This window comes from Mesoplodon bidens, assembly GCF_964165515.1.
Source record: "Mesoplodon bidens genome assembly, contig: HAP1_SCAFFOLD_103, whole genome shotgun sequence".
Lineage (NCBI taxonomy): Eukaryota > Metazoa > Chordata > Mammalia > Artiodactyla > Ziphiidae > Mesoplodon > Mesoplodon bidens.
In genome coordinates this window covers 783244-795272 of record NW_027672700.1, presented here as the reverse complement: position 1 = coordinate 795272, position 12029 = coordinate 783244, and positions in this window count along the sequence as shown.

Genomic DNA, 12029 nt, shown 5'->3' with positions numbered 1-12029 from the left:
CAACTCGTTCCCCACTGTCAAAGTTCCCCGGGGCTCCTGTGGGGAAATTAGAATCGGACGCCTCAAGTCCAAGGGAGTCCCTCTGGCCTCTTATAGGATGTCCGCACAAGGGAACTTGCCCTGCTGTGGATGTGGCTCCCAGTCCAAATTGGGTGGCTTGTGGAGTCTTAGATGGTGATACTAAATCAGGCTCCTGTCCTCTGGGGGTTAACACAGAAACTTCTATTTGATCCCCGTGGGTAGGGGAAACAGGAGGTGGTGAATATGATGGCGGTGTGGGGGGAGGGTGGGCAGGTGAAACAACTGCCGGTGCAGCTTGCTGTTTTGCAAAACACTTCTAACTGCGAGATCCTATAAAAATTGAGTGAGCCATTTAGGGGCTACCGCCCTTGTGATCCTATATTTTGGGTCCACACCCTATTACAATAGTATACATGTCTTTCTTAGTCATAGGCTCAGGGCTATGTTACACCCATTTATCTACTATAGGCCCCACCCAAAGGGCTCTCCTTCAGGGTTGATGGAGTATTTCCCATTTTGTACACCCAAACGCAAAAGACGCAAACAAATTCTGGCATCAGTGCACACAAAACCAAGACCAAAACCAAGGAACCAGTTCCCAAATCGGTTCTGAGGGGGTGTAGTGGTGTAGAGAGCAGCCGTCTGGTGCAGAAGCCCACAGGCAGCTAGGAGGAGCTGTGTTAGTCCAAAGGGTCCGGGACACATAGTCCATTCTCAGCCCAGAAGGAGCAGCCAGGGGGAACCAGTGGGAGGGCTTGACTAATTGAGCTTTGTGCCTGCTATAAAGCTTATTGTTTAGCTCTTGGCCAGTAAACTATGGAGGGTTTGTACATGGCTGCATAAATGGGTCTAAGAATGATGGACAAGTGTGGTATTCGTTGCCTCCAAAGTGTGGAGAGACCTAAGTAAGATGTGTTGGGCTTGCTATAGTGTGTTGGGGGGCTGAATAGTTAACAGCTGAGGTTTAGCTGCAAAAGGAATTTCCTGGCTTTTAGAGGATCAGTTAATGCCCAGAAATTTAATAGTTGTGGACAGCCCTTGAATTTTATGTGGGACAATAAATAGCCCACCTGTATGTTATAGATGGGTCACCAACCATGTTAGGGCCTTGTGCACCAGTCTCCTGAGGGGCTGTGGATTAGAACATCCGTATAGTGCCAGACGGTGCAAGGGGACCCCAGGTCTTGCCAGCAAAGACTGTGGGCAATAGCTGGGCTGTTAAGATAGCCAGTAGGCAGACAGGTTAAAACATACTGGGTGCCTTCTGAAGTAAAAGTAGACTGCAGCTGGGACTCCTTAATAACTGGTACTGAATAGAACATAACAGCTAGATTGTCACAGCAAAGTAATTCCCTAGAGCCCTTTGGATATCCTTAATGAACTGGACAATGTTGGAAATGGGAGCCTTAATAGTGGGGATCAGCACTTATATTTCAGTAGTTGATTATAAGTCACCACTCATTAATAGCAGGCTTTAACAGCAGCCAAATAGGGAAATTGAAAAGGAGAAATGGTGTGTTTAATGACTTCTTCTTTTCATAAAATCTGAATTATGGGCTGCAATCCCACAGCCCCCTGTCATACATGTTATTGGGGGATATTTACTGTCTTAGGTGTCAGTCTTATGGGCTCCCAGTTTCAGCTTCCACCGGGAAGGCCAGGAATTTGGGTTTGTTCCAAATGGCGTTGCAGTACATCAAGGCATCCATAGCTGTAACGGGAAAGGGTAGGGCCAAAGGGGCTACCACCACTAAAAGATTTTTTTTTTTTTTTTTTTTTTTTTTGCTGTACGCGGGCCTCTCACTGCTGTGGCCTCTCCCGCCGCGGAGCACAGGCTCCGGACACACAGGCTCCGCGGCCATGGCTCGCGGGCCCAGCCGCTCCGCGGCATGTGGGATCCTCCGGGATAGGGGCACGAACCCGTGTCCCCTGCATCGGCAGGCGGACTCTCAACCACTGCGCCACCAGGGAAGCCCCACTAAAAGATTTTTAATAAAGATTGTTTCAATAGTGACATTCAATGGAAGTTGAATGCTTTCTACTCCCCTGACTACTATGCCTTGTAATCTAAAGTGTGGCCCTTGCTTATAATTGGAGGGGTTCCCAGGAGGCACTGTAATTTGGGCTCCCGTGGTCAATGAGAGCCATAAGAAAATTTGTTTATGTGTGTCCCAAGGAAAATTAGAGAAGTATATGGGCAAGTGTCCCAGAGGAGGGCCACGCTCCAGGGATCTGCCAGGTCCCTAAGGCAGAGGCGTTGGCAGAGGTCAGGGTAGAGGATTCGGAGAGGTGACGGCTACCCATCACTCCAGTCTCCGGAAGAGTCTGCAGCGCCTGAGCAAAAATTTCTAACTTGTGCTTGGGCGGTCTCAAGTTGACATCATTAGGGACCCCCATCTCCAGAGCTGCCAATACAGGGAGGTCTGTTAGTCATCTCATGAAGGATGGAGCTGTGTGATGGCACCACCCCTTGGTGGAGCTCAGTAAGGGTCCCAGAAGTCCCTATATCCCTTAAGGGTCCTCTGCTGGGTTCCTGGCCAATGGGGCAGCGGGGCCCATGTGCCTTTACTGGCAAGCGAGATCTGGGGCTTCCGAAAACTTATCTTTTTCGTATCCAGCTACAACATGGATGCAGCCCCACGCCTGTTGGACTGTATCTGACGTTTCTTTGAATCGTAACAGCGTGGCTCTACAATTAGGGGGAGCACCCTTCTCCCCCCTTCCCTTGGACAAATGTTTTCTAGAAAAATTTGCCTTTCAACCATGGTATAGTTACATGTCTCTGTTTCTTGTTCATGCTGGTCATCTGATGTTTTGGTACAATGGATGGTGACAGGGAACACCTGGAATGGAGTTTCCTCTTCCTGACTCATACGCTGCCACTTCCTGTTTAGGGTGTCCCAGTCAGCCTGGGTGGGGTCAAGGGATGACTTGCAACAGCAGCAAGAAATGCAGCAACATAGGAGGCACTTACCTCAGCGGCATTTGCCCGTTCAGGGTACCGTGATGCCCCTGGTACAGCTGCCTCTATCATCGGTTAGGGCTGTGTGGGCAACTCTTGGATGTATGTTTAGGGCATAGGATGGTTTGGGGTAATAGTAAAGCTGTGTAGAGACTGTGTATGTGTGATCTGGGGAGAGATGAGGGGCATGAGTGCCTTTGTGAGTGTACGGTTGGTGTAGCATGGTGTGGCTGGGTGGTGGGCTGCTTCTGGGTGTTTTGAGGCTATGTGTGCAGGCATTTGAGAAGAGGTAGGGGTATGCATTTTAATGCTTTGTGTGTTGGATCCGTGTGTATTCAGAGTGCAGGGGTTATACACATGCTCATCCTGTAGGGTAAGAGTTCAGGGAGTGTATTTTTGATGTGGAGGAATTTGCAGAGATTGGGGTTGTCAGTGTAAATTGGGGCTGCTAGCTGTGTGTGTATAATCAGGGGATGTGTCAGAGGCTGTTTATAGTATCTCAAGAGGGAGATGGGTGTATGTTTGTATTGGGGGTGTGAGGTCATGATGTGTTCTGGGGGGAGTATTTAGGAGAAGGTTGGAAACATTGTGTCTCTCTGATGGTATTTTGTGTTTGTCTCAGCTTCTGAGGCAATGTACATACATGGATGTTGACAGCTGTGTGCGGACTGTATGTGTTCTACTTGGATTTGGGGGGTTGTGTCTTATATTAAGAAGTCTGTGAGTTTGGTTTGAATATATTTGGCTATTGTTGAAGGGTTTGTGTGTTTGCATTGAGGGGTTATATGGGGTTGGGTGGATTTTTGTGGGGTATGAGGATTTAGGTGTTTGATTATCAGGGGCCGTTGTGGGTGTGATTTTGTATTCAAGACTGTGGCTGTGGTTTTATTGGGGTTTGTAGTGCATGTATATTGGAGCAGGAGGGTTCTGGGCACACAGTCAGGCATTTGCTCATAAGTAGGGAGTTTGTGTGTTTGAGGATGTTTGGAGCTCTGTGGGGCTCTGTGATGGTGGCACAGGTGACTGTGGGCAGGTGGAGTGTGTGTTGGGCTGGAAGGGAAACTCGAGGGCCTGTTGGGGACTGTGAGGCACCCATGTGAACTCCCACGTGGACTGACCTTTGTTCCTTCTGATCTTCTATGGCTTGTCCGCATCCTGATCTTCTGTGGCATCTACTCCCCTGGAGTGGTCAGCGATACTCTGCTCATTCTTAGCCAGATGAGTCAGGAAATGTCACTTCCTCTGGCAGCTGGATGTGCCTCTTGCAAGTGAGTGGTCCTGGAGTCCAGGGTGCAGGACTGGTGGACAGATGCAGAGTGAAGCTGATTCCCCCATGAGCCCTCTCCTCAGTGAGGTGGCCAGGAGGTCAGGGCTGTATCTCCAGAAGGTCAGACCTGGCCAGTCCTCTCTAGAATGTGCTGGAGCGGCCAACTCGTTGAACGCACCCTGCCAGGAGATAAACAGACCCTGAGGACAATTCCTAAGGGAGAAGTCTATACCTACCCATCTTCCACTTTCTCCTTTGGATGGCCTCTACCACAAGGTAAAAGCTAAGCCCCCTCACACGGCCTTTCTTGGCCTGGTCTTACTGAGCGGCCAGTCTCTCCCCACATCCTGGCTCACTATGGGCCCTCTGGTGATACCAGCAAGAGGGCTCCCTGCATGTCAGTTCTCACCTCCTTCCCTTGGCCCATGCTGCCCTTGCTGTTTGTCCTGCTCTTACTCTCCCAAGGCTGTTAAGTCACCCTGTCCAGGTGGGAAGGATCCACTGAAAATGCACATTTGAATAATTACTGCATCACCTGAGTCTCTAGCATGTACCAGGCACTATGACGCTTGCCAAATCCCTAAAAACCCCACAAAGCGGATATGCTATTAGTTGAACTTTGCAGGTGATGAAGCTGAGGTTCAGAGGTGAGCAACCATGACCAAGTACCCTGTATGTACCAGAATATCAATCAGACTGGTCAACGTATCCAATAAAGCCAAACATTAGTCTGATCAGTACGCCTAGATGCAAGGCTGTAAAGGCGCAAAATATGTCCCAGCACGAGAAAGAGCAGTGCCAAGTACCCCAGCAAAGAAGCAGTGTTCATATCTTGCTTTCTTAATCAAAATAACTGCACATCAACCCACAATTTCCTACTCTGTTAATAGGAGAAAAATACCAATGTGCGTTGTCCTGTAAAACTACCTTAAAAGAATATGTATGATCCCGAGTGCTTTAGTAATGACCCCAAATCACCATCATGAAGTTGGGATACTTCTTAAAACACTGCAAGTCTTACACACTGGCATATAGAATCTGTAAAGTCAGTTCTTTGGGTAATGATGGTAGATAGAAGTGGCCCAGAAGGACAGAAGACAGAAAATAGAGCAGAAACGATTTGTCCAGAGGTGACAATGGGTCATAGCCAAGGTTCAAGCATTACGAGGGAGGTGGTGAAAATAGTAATGGGCATAGAGTGTAATAAGTCAAGGATATCTAATGTAGTTTCTAATGAATGTTTGTGAAAGACATATAACTAAAAAGATAATAGGCTGGGAGGTGAAATAATACAAAACATTTGATATATTTTTTACAAGGATAAAAGAAGATAGAAATGAACATTAAAGAAGTAGGTCTTTAGAAATAGAAATAGAATATAGAAAAACTATAAGATGGTTAATAACCTCACAATATGATGAGGCAACTTAGATTTATTTTGTTTAAATAAATTGGTAGACTATATTTACAGTAGTTTTAAGTTTAAAGAGAATTTTTGAGCAGAGTATTGAGTTCCCATACACCCCCTCACATCTATTCCCCAAACCACACTTTCCCCTATTATTAACGTCTTGCATTAGTGTGGGGCATTTTTTTACAACTGATGAGCCAATGTTCATACATTATTATTAACTAATATCCATAGTTTACATTACAGTTTACTCTGTTGTATATCCTATGGGTTTTGACGAATGTATGACAAGCATTGACCATTACAGTGTCATACAGAATAGCTTAAGTGCCCTCCGTTTTCCAGGATGTCCTATAGCTGAAATCATACAGCATGTATCCATTTCAGTTTGGCATCTTTCATTTAGCAATATGCGTTTAGGGTTCCTCCATGTCTCTTCCATTTAGTACTCTTATAGCTCAAGCTGCCATAACATAATACTATAGGCTTAGTGACTTTAACAACTCACAGTTCTAGAGGCTTGGAAGTCTAAGATCACGGTGCTGGCCAATTCAGTGCCTGGTGAGGGCTCTCTTTCTGGCTTGCAGACAACTGTCTTTTCACTGTGTCCTCACATGTTGGAGAGAGACAGAAAAAATTCTCTGGTTTCTTCTTATAGGGGCACTAATAGAGCCTAATCCTCATGACATCATTTAATCTAATTACCTGCCAAAGGCCCCATCTCCAAATACCATCACTTTCTTAGAGCTTGAATATATGAATTTTGGGGGAACAGAATTCAGTTGACAGTCTCATTCTTCTAACAGTATAAAATATGACTAATAAAGAAAGCTCATCATTAAATTATCTCTTTCCTAGCAATACATAGATATTTACGTGCTGTTTTAAACCATTTATATTTTTTTTACATCTTTATTGGAATATAATTGCTTTACAATGGTGTGTTAGTTTCTGACTTACAACAAAGCGAATCAGTCATACATACACACATGTTCCCATATCTCTTCCCTCTTGCATCTCCCTCCCTCCCACCCTCCCTATCCCACCCCTCTAGGTGGTCACAGAGCACCGAGCTGATGTCTCTGTGCCACGTGGCTGCTTCCCACTAGCTATCTATTTTACGTTTGGTAGTGTATATATGTCCATGGCACTTTCTCGCTTTGTCACAGCTTCCCCTTCCCCTTCCCCATATCCTCAAGTCCATTCTCGAGTAGGTCTGTGTCTTTATTCCTGTCTTACCCCTAGGTTCTTCATGACATTTTTTTTTACATATTAATTGGAGTATAATTGCTTTACAATGGTGTGTTAGTTTCTGTTTTATAACAAAGTGAATCAGTTATACATAAACATATGTTCCCATATCTCTTCCCTCTTGCGTCTCCCTCCCTCCCACCCTCCCTATCCCACCCCTCCAGGTGGTCACAAAGCCCCGAGCTGATCTCCCTGTGCTATGCGGCTGCTTCCCACTAGCTAGCGACCTTATATTTGGTAGTGTATCACAGCTTACCCTTCCCCCTCCCCATATCCTCAAGTCCATTCTCTAGAAGGTCTGTGTCTTTTTTTTTTTTTTTTTTTTTGCGGTACGCGGGACTCTCACTGTTGTGGCCTCTCGTGTTGCGGAGCACAGGCTCCGGACGCGCCGGCTCAGCCGCCATGGCTCACGGTCCCAGCCGCTCCGCGGCATGTGGGATCTTCCTAGACCTGGGCACAAACCCGTGTCCCCTGCATCGGCAGGCAGACTCTCAACCACTGCGCCACCAGGGAAGCCCCAGGTCTGTGTCTTTATTCCTGTCTTACCTCTAGGTTCTTCATCACATTTTTTTTCTTAAATTCTATATATATGTGTTAGCATACGGTATTTGTCTTTCTCTTTCTGACTTACTTCACTCTGTATGACAGACTCTAGGTCCATCCACCTCACTACAAATAACTCAATTTCATTTCTTTTTATGGCTGAGTAATATTCCATTGTATATATGTGCCACATCTTCTTTTTCCATTCATCTGATGATAGACACTTAGCTTGTTTCCATCTCCGGGCTATTGTAAATAGAGCTGCAATGAACATTTTGGTACATCACTCTTTTTGAATTATGGTTTTCTCAGGGTATATACCCAGTAATGGGATTGCTGGGTCATATGGTAGTTCTATTTGTAGTTTTTTAAGGAACCTCCATATTGTTCTCCATAGTGGCTGTACCAATTCACATTCCCACCAGCAGTGCAAGAGTGTTCCCTTTTCTCCACACCCTCTCCAGCATTTATTGTTTCTAGATTTCTTAATGATGGCCATTCTGACTGGTGTGAGATGATATCTCATTGTAGTTTTGAGTTGCATTTCTCTAATGATTAATGATGTTGAGCATTCTTTCATGTGTTTGTTGGCAGTCTGTATATCTTCTGTGGAGAAATGTCTATTTAGGTCTTCTGCCCATTTTTGGATTGGGTTATTTGTTTTTTTGTTATTGAGCTGCATGAGCTGCTTATAAATTTTGGAGATTAATCCTTTGTCCGTTGCTTCATTTGCAAATATTTTCTCCCATTCTGTGGGTTGTCTTTTGGTCTTGTTTATGGTTTCCTTTGCTGTGCAAAAGCTTTGAAGTTTCATTAGGTCCCATTTGTTTATTTTTGTTTTGATTTCCATTTCTCTAGGAGGTGGGTCAAAAAGGATCTTGCTGTGATTTATGTCATGGAGTGTTCTGCCTATGTTTTCCTCTAAGAGTTTGATAGTTTCTGGCCTTATATTTAGATCTTTAATCCATTTTGAGCTTACTATTATGTATGGTGTTAGGGAGGGATCGAATCTCATACTTTTACATGTCCCTGTCCAGTTTTCCCAGCACCACTTATTGAAGAGGCTGTCCTTTCTCCACTGTACATTCCTGCCTCCTTTATCAAAGATAAGGTGACCATATGTGTGTGGGTTTACCTCTGGGCTTTCTATCCTGTTCCATTGATCTATCTTTCTGTTTTTCTGCCAGTACCATACTGTCTTGATTACTGTAGCTTTGTAGTATAGTCTGAAGTCAGGGAGCCTGATTCCTCCAGCTCCGTTTTACGTTCTCAAGATTGCCTTGGCTATTCGGGGTCTTTTGTGTTTCCATACAAATTGTGATATTTGTTGCTCGAGTTCTGTGAAAAATGCCAGTGGTAGTTTGATAGGGATTGCATTGAATCTGTAGATTGCTTTGGGTAGTAGAGTCATTTTCACAATGTTGATTCTTCCAATCCAAGAACATGGTACATCTCTCCATCTATTTGTATCATCTTTAATTTCTTTCATCAGTGTCTTATAATTTTCTGCATACAGGTCTTTTGTCTCCTTAGGTAGGTTTATTCCTAGATATTTTATTCTTTTTGTTGCAGTGGTAAATGGGAGTGTTTTCTTGATTTCACTTTCAGATTTTTCATCATTAGTGTATAGGAATGCCAGAGATTTCTTTGCATTAATTTTGTATCCTGCTACTTTACCAAATTCATTGATTAGCTCTAGTAGTTTTCTGGTAGCATCTTTAGGATTCTCTATGTATAGTATCATGTCATCTGCAAACAGTAACAGCTTTACTTCTTCTTTTCCGATTTGGATTCCTTTTATTTCCTTTTCTTCTCTGATTACTGTGGCTAAAACTTTCAAAACTATGTTGAATTAGATTGGTGAGAGTGGGCAACCTTGTTTTGTTCCTGATCTTATTGGAAATGCTTTCAGTTTTTCACCATTGAGGACAATGTTGGCTGTGGGTTTGTCATATATGGCCTTTATTATGTTAAGGAAAGTTCCCTCTATGCCTACTTTCTGCAGGGTTTTTATCATAAATGGTTGTTGAATTTTGTCAAAAGCTTTCTCTGCATCTATTGAGATGATCATATGGTTTTTCTCCTTCCATTTGTTAATATGGTATATCACGTTGACTGATTTGCGTATATTGAAGAATGCTTGCATTCCTGGAATAAACCCCACTTGATCATGGTGTATGATCCTTTTAATGTGCTGTTGGATTCTGTTTGCTAGTATTTTGTTGAGGATTTTTGCATCTATGTTCATCAGTGTTATTGGCCTGTAGTTTTCTTTCTTTGTGACATCCTTGTCTGGTTTTGGTATCAGGGTGATGGTGGCCTTGTAGAATGAGTTTGGGAGTGTTCCTCCTTCTGCTATATTTTGGAAGAGTTTGAGAAGGATAGGTGTTAGCTCTTCTCTAAATGTTTGATAGAATTCACCTGTGAAGCCATCTGGTCCTGGGTTTTTGTTTGTTGGAAGATTTTTAATCACAGTTTCAATTCTAGTGCTTGTGATTGGTCTGTTCATATTTTCTATTTCTTCCTGATTCAGTCTTGGCAGGTTGTGCATTTCTAAGAATGTGTCCATTTCTTCCAGGTTGTCCATTTTATTGGCATAGAGTTGCTTGTAGTAATCTCTCCTGATCTTTTGTATTTCTGCAGTGTCAGTGGTTACTTTTCCTTTTTCATTTCTAATTCTATTGATTTGAGTCTTCTCCCTTTTTTTCTTGATGAGTCTGGCTAATGGTTTATCAATTTTGTTTATCTTCTCAAAGAACCAGCTTTTAGTTTTATTGATCTTTGCTATCGTTTCCTTCATTTCTTTTTCATTTATTTCTGATCTGATTTTTATGATTTCTTTCCTTCTGCTAACTTTGGGTTTTTTTTGTTGTTCTTCTTCTTCTTTCTCTAATTGCTTTAGGTGCAAGTTTAGGTTGTTTATTCGACATGTTTCCTGTTTCTTAAGGTAGGATTGTATTGCTATAAACTTCCCTCTTAGAACTGCTTTTGCTGCCTCTCCTAGGTTTTGGGTTGTGGTGTCTCCATTGTCATTTGTTTCTAGGTATTTTTTTATTTCCTCTTTGATTTCTTCAATGATCACTTCATTATTAAGTAGTGTATTGTTTAGCCTCCATGTGTTTGTATTTTTTACAGATCTTTTCCTGTAATTGATATCTAGTCTCATAGCGTTGTGGTCAGAAAAGATACTTGATACAATTTCAATTTTCTTAAATTTACCAAGGCTTGATTTGTGACCCAAGATATGATCTATCCTGCAGAATGTTCCATGAGCACTTGAGAAAAATGTGTGTTCTGTTGTTTTTGGATGGAATGTCCTATAAATATCAATTAAGTCCATCTTGTTTAATGTATCATTTAAAGCTTGTGTTTCCTTATTTATTTTCATTTTGGATGATCTGTCCTTTAGTGAAAGTGGGGTGTTAAAGTTCCCTACTATGAATGTGCTACTGTTGATTTCCCCTTTTATGGCTGTTAGTATTTGCCTTATGTATTGAGGTGCTCCTATGTTGGGTGCCTAAATATTTACAATTGTTATATCTCCTTCTTGGATCGATCCCTTGATCATTAGGTAGTGTCCTTCTTTGTGTCTTCTAATAGTCTTTATTTTAAAGTCTATTTTGACTGATATGAGAACTGCTACTCCAGCTTTCTTTTGATTTCGATTTGCATGGAATATCTTTTTCCATCCCCTTACTTTCAGTCTGTATGTGTCTCTAGGTCTGAAGTGGGTCTCTTGTAGACATCATATATATGGGTCTTGTTTTTGTATCCATTCAGCCAATCTGTGTCTTTTGGTGGGAGCATTTAGTCCATTTACATTTAAGGTAATTATCGATATGTGTGTTCCTATTCCCATTTTCTTAATTGTTTTGGGTTCGTTATTGTAGTTCTTTTCCTTCTCTTGTGTTTCTTGCCTAGAGAAATTCCTTTAGCATTTGTTGTAAAGCTGGTTTGGTGGTGCTGAACCCTCTCAGCTTTTGCTTGTCTGTAAAGGTTTTAATTTCTCCATCAAATCTGAATGAGCTCCTTGCTGGGTAGAGTAATCTTGGTTGTAGGTTTTTCTCCTTCATCATTTTAAATATGTCCTGCCAGTCCCCTCTTGCTTGCAGAGTTTCTGCTGAGAGATCAGCTGTTAACGTTATGGGGATTCCCTTGTGTGTTATTTGTTGTTTTTCCCTTGCTGCTTTTAATAGGTTTTCTTTGTATTTAATTTTTGACAGTTTGATTAATATGTGTCTTGACGTGTTTCTCCTTGGATTTTTCCTGTATGGGACGCTCTGTGCGTCCTGGACTTGATTAACTATTTCCTTTCCCATATTAGGGAAGTTTTCAACTATAATCTCTTCAAATATTTTCTCAGTCCCTTTCTTTTTCTCTTCTTCTTCTGGAACCCCTATAATTCGAATGTTGGTGCGTTTAGTGTTGTCCCAGGGGTCTCTGAGACTGTCCTCAGTTCTTTTCATTCTTTTTTCTTTCTTCTGCTCTGCAGTAGTTATTTCCTCTATTTTATCTTCCAGGTCACTTATCCGTTCTTCTGCCTCAGTTATTCTGCTATTGATCCAATCTAGAGT